Genomic DNA, 6,139 nt, shown 5'->3' with positions numbered 1-6,139 from the left:
AAGAACACACAATCTGTACCATAAATACGGACCAGTAAGTAAAATTCCCTATTATACCTATTCTAGCATCTACATAACACGCCCGTTTTTTAAAGTAAGCATCACACAAATTAAAAAGTTAAGTATACTATCTACACTAACAGAATACTTCAAATAGAACAACAAATTAGTTCACATAAACCAACATAGACCTAGAACTACAAACATACTTTGCTCTATCACGTAAAAGGAATATGACATGAAATCAGGTCTTACAATAACTCGAGTCAAAAACAAACATTCGTAAACGCAAACAATACAAGATACAGCAAACATTTGAAAACAGTTCTATGAATGTCATACGTACTAACAATCTACTTACCAAGTATAAATAGTCAAGTGCATATTTCTATCACACCTAATTACTCGGAAATTAATCAAATATTTTATTTCAATCCCTTAACTTGCTAGGTCCAGAAGTAACCCAACCATAATTACAAACCTTAAGAGGAGAAACGGTGTACCCAGGTATGTATTACTTTGAGCTAACATTAAAAGCTCATACATTCCAGACAAAACGACCTTGGTTATCAACAGGTGGCACATACTAATAATCAGATAACCAGTCAAGCCATAAGACCCATCCAAAGTTAACAGGTATGCTATACCCTTCATATCTTTTAACCCAACTATCGTTAACTGGCAGTTAGGATACTGGAACATCTCCGTATGCAGGTGAAAGTACGGTAGAAGATTTTTGCCCATCGGTCCAAATCATAGTTATATACTTGCAACTCGCTGCTAAGAGGAGTAGAGAGGGCGTCACATTCCTTATCCTTTTACCAATTAACAAATTCCCCAGAGGCCTACACCCTGCCTACGTTTAAGGGCACAGCACAGGGTCAAGTCATAGACAGCGCCTCTATCAGCCACTTGGCAATTAGTAGGGCCTCACCTTCTTACGAGTAATTAATTTCTTTGCCACCTGGCAATCATAAGAGACACCAGGTAACGCAAGTCACAAAAAAACATATCGGGATAAAGTCTCACATTTAAATTGCATTATAGCATGTCTTAAGGGTCAGAACAAGGAGACGTCTCCCTACCCAGTATGCCAGCTAGACCACCCTCTCCAGCTACGGCCCCTACATCAGGAGAGAATCAAGACTCTTCAAGCCCCTGTTCATTAAGATCACGGACGATCCCAAAGATCGCTGCAGAGCTCAGGCATAGGGTTATACCATACCCTGCCACTGCCAGGAAGGCAGAGTTATACAGGATAATGATGACCAGCCAGGGTCCAGTACTCAAGATAGCAATGACATCCTTATAGGGATTCAGACCACAATGACAGCCATGCTTGGCATCATCAATAATTTGAACCAAAGAATGGAAAAGTTGGAAGCTCCAGCACCAGCTACCGTGTGTCCCACCTACACATATCAACAACCAAACTGTCTTGCAGGGTAATGTCACAGGTACACAGAATTCACAGGGTTCCGATACACATATTATCACACCATCACACATGGTACCTCCCAACATCAAATAAGATATATTGGAAGGAAAAGGCGTAAACCTCATGTCCTTACGAATTGCATCGCAAGACATAGTGGGAAAACAAAACGTACTACGGTGACCTGTCAGTAGTGCTCAAAGCCAAAGATCCTAAGCTAGGGAAAACGTTGTCCATACCGGACTTTGTACTGGCCTTCGGGTTATATAGAGACGTAATATGTTTCAATTTGCCCCAACATAGAGAGGAACTGGACTTGTACATACACAAGTTGGTAGATCTGGGAAACAAGTACGGTGGTACCAATTTTTACGATTATCACAAATCATTTTCAGCCAAGGCAGCAGCAACCTTTGCACAGTTCAACATCAGAATAGATTGGAGTCACATGGACACTGAATTGTTCTGTCCCAACTTTGCCAGGCTAGTACCACCAGCTTGCGCAATTTGCACAAACTCTCACTCTACCAATTTATGCTCCAACTAACCCAGTTTTCCCACCACTAGCTACACCACCCCTAGCACTAGTAGAGTCGAACAGAAAGGGTTAAAAGACAAGCTTGGGAGACGTAGTGTCTTTTGGGGCAAAGCACAGATATGCAACAATTTTAATGCAGGAGACTGCAGTTTCAGTGCCTGCAGGTTGTTGCGGGTCTGCTCAATCTGTTACCGAGCCCACGCAAAGACCATGTGCCCAAACTGCCTCTTCCTCAGGAAATGACTTACCGAAGTTCAGGTCGACACGTTGGCATTTTACCTTAACTCTCACCCTTTCACTGGATTTAGTACAATTTCTTATCATGGGTTTCACTGAGGGGATCCACACAGGGTTAATCGCCCTACCAACGCACACTCGAGTGCAAAAACCTACAAACAGCCACTAAAGAACCAACTATCATAGACAACCTGTTAAGAACAGAAATAGAGAAAGGCGTCATGCTTGGGCCATTTCAAATTCCACCTTTCACGTATTCACCTTGGGTATAGCAACTGGAAAATATAATAATAAACGATTGATAATTGACTTGTTGGCTCCGCATTCTGTTATGCCTTGCCTAAACTCACTGATATCATCTGAGGAATTTTCATTCCAATATGCCACAGAAGACAACGCCATACAGGCAATCTTGAAGACTGGGATAGCAGCTTGGATCAGCAAAACCGACATTTCCAATGCCTTCGGGCTGCTTCCTATACATCCGTCACTGTGGCATTTGCATGGAATAAGAGGGAATGGTCTTTATTATTTTTCCAGCAGTTAACTTTCAGTGCCCCAAACTTTTCTATCTTTTCGCTGAAACACTGTGCTGGCTCCTGTTGAACATCAGCTGTTGGCCAGTCGTACTACATTACTTGGACAACTTTCTGACAGTAGAACACACCAATACTACACCACGGAACTACACCATAGCAAAGACAGCAGCACTATTTTCCACATTAGGGGTACCGGTAGCTGCTCAGAAAACTGTAGGTCCCACTACCAAACTGACGTTTATAGGGATATGCCTAGACTCAGTGGCGATGCGAACTAGTCTTCCAAGCGACAAAGTTCAGAGAATCAAGGTAGGGGTCGAATGGTTCCTCACCAGAGGGACCACTTCTTGGAAAGACCTACAATCTCTTCTGGGTTTTTTGAACTTTGCCATGAAGATAATCCCACAAGGCCACACGTTTATTTCAAGACTACTAGACGTTCATACAACCAAGCTTTCATTTTATTCAACAGATTCATCACCGAATACCGAATACAAAACCCATTCACTTTAGATACTATGGTGGCCTTTACCTCATTTTGCCAACTAAATCTAAATCTCGCACATAATACCATTAAACTATATCTAACAGACATACAATACTACATCATGAACACATACCCCAGTAACAGTACCTTCCTGTCATCAAACCCAATAAACAACATTTTTAAAAGGCATCCTACAGTTAGAAGGTTCCAAAGCCATAAAACGACAACCAATAGACGGGCAAAAGTTCCGAGCTTTATCCGGCATATTGGACACACAGCCATTCGAAACAGAAACAAACAACACTATCAAAACAGCTATGTTTTTTGGCAATCTATGGGTTTCTATGGCCTAACGAGTTTACAGTAGGGAAAACAAACAACACTACCAACATGCTCAAAGTGGCAGACCTAAACAAAGTAGGGGACCATTACGTATTGACACTACACCTGTCCAAAACTAATCAAATGGGACCACCTGTCGATATACAACTATTCCCTACAGGTAACAAATGCCCAGTTCAGTTGCTTGACCAATTGCTTCCGACCCACACAGGTCAGGACAAAACCGCTCCCCTTTTGAGCTAACACGGTAACCTGTTGACAACATCAAAATTCATGGTATACTCTAATTACAAAAACAGGGAGCAATCCAGCAGCCCTCACAGGTCACTCATTTGGAATAGAAGCAGCAACCACTGCCTCAAGCCAAAACATATCAGTATACATAATCAAGACTGGGGCAATGGAAATCGTCGGCTTACAACCGGTACATACCACAACCGGAAAAAGAACTAAGACAAGCTTTTCAAGAGTTAGCTAATTAAGTTAAACTGACGCATCTGCATGGTTGTTATTACAATTTCATATGTATTAAAGTGGCATTGTTAAATCTCTTTTTGCCCTCTTTATTTACAGGCCTGCCTGAACGTCGGTTTCGGCACACCACAACCGACTTGAGTAAATATAATGATTAACACTTATACAGCTTTTTTCCCTGATCACAAATGGGAAGGCAGAGCCTGGAGTTGTGGGAGGGGTTGATTCGGCCTATAAAAACACAAACCTACCTCCATACTGGGCTGATGTCGACTGGTCACCCCACCCACCACTCCCTCTATACAATCACATCTTGGTGGGCCCTCTTTATTTAAAGGGCCCGCTCGAACGTCGGTTTCGGCACACCACAACCGACTTTAGTAAATATAATGATTAACACTTATACGGCTTTTTTCCCTGACCACAAATATATATATATACAGCAATAAGAGATGCACTCTCAGGTCTTTACAAATAATCCATTAGTATTTATTCAAAAAAAGGTTACATCTGATTAGATCAAAACAACTAATTGGAGACAGGGTGAGTGCCAAGCTTCCTAATTTTGTATATCTCTATATATATCTAAAAGTAAGAAGAAAGTTCTTGCACTCACGCTATAATTCACCTTATGAACCGGGTGCTTAGCCAGGGCTTGATTATCCAAAGTATCCAACAAGGTAGCATTTATTGTAGCCTTTAAAATGAGATTGACGTTTCAGTCCAACAAATAGGACTTTCCTCAGGATCAAACACATTAGTACATTTAATAAAACCAACTTAAATAGCAAAGTATATTACATCAATGAGCTTACCCTCAGGTGAAGTGCATTTCTGATCGGCGTCCTGTGCCACCCCGTGCGCATGTGCAAAGAGGCTCCGCCCATGTGACGTGATAACGTCAACGCGCCTGTTTCCATGATGACCAGATACAAACGCGGTCGCCATAGAGACAAAGCTAAAGCTGCCGAAAACAGTGAAAATATCACCATGCCAGTGAGGGAAACAAAGACTATTGAATAATGGCGAATGATTAAAGTGCTTAAAGTATGTGATGTAATGAAAAGTGCTCAGACTAATAAGGCAACCTCTGTTGCTGAATAGATGTAGTTATCATAATAAAGTGAATCAGTGCTTTTAGCAAATATATGAAAATAAGTGTAAATATTTATAAAGCTATTGATACAGTGCAAATAGCAAATAGTGCAAACTGTGCAAATTGTGGTAATACATATACAGTGCTAAGTGAATATATCATAAGGGACTGATCAATATCACATCATGAAACTATGTATATACAATAACCACTTAATCAAAACATATTAAAAAACTAAAAAAATATATACTTAACAGTAGTAACTTTGTGCATATATATATCTCTAATACCTGATGTACATGACATGGGCTAAATTATTAGAGTGTCTATTACAGATTATACTACTTTATTGTGTGAATAAATATTACATAAGGTCTAATAAACAACTACACTAAGGTTTATTCTATAGACTTTTTCCTACACTTGCACTTATTTTCATATATTTGCTAACAGCACTGATTCACTTTATTATGACAACTACATCTATTCAGCAACAGAGGTTGCCTTATTAGTCTGAGCACTTTTCATTACATCACATACTTTAAGCACTTTAATCATTCGCCATTATTCAATAGTCTTTGTTTCCCTCCAGGCATGGTGATATTTTCACTGTTTTCGGCAGCTTTAGCTTTGTCTCTATGGCGACCGCGTTTGTATCAGGTCGTCATGGAAACGGGCGCGGTGACGTAATCACGTCACATGGGCGGAGCCTCTTTGCACATGCGCACGGGGTGGCACAGGACGCCGATCAGAAATGCACTTCACCTGAGGGTAAGCTCATTTATGTAATATACTTTGCTATTTAAGTTGGTTTTATTGAATGTACTAATGTGTTTGATCCTGAGGAAAGTCCTATTTGTTGGACTGAAACGTCGATCTCATTTTAAAGGCTACAATAAAGATTAGATTTTTTAATAACTCCGTGAGTGCTGCTACCTTGTTGGATACTTTCTATATATATCTATATATACAGGCCCGGACTAGCCATCGG

This window comes from Pelobates fuscus, chromosome 12 (genome assembly GCF_036172605.1).
Source record: "Pelobates fuscus isolate aPelFus1 chromosome 12, aPelFus1.pri, whole genome shotgun sequence".
Lineage (NCBI taxonomy): Eukaryota > Metazoa > Chordata > Amphibia > Anura > Pelobatidae > Pelobates > Pelobates fuscus.
This window is presented reverse-complemented; position numbering follows the sequence as displayed.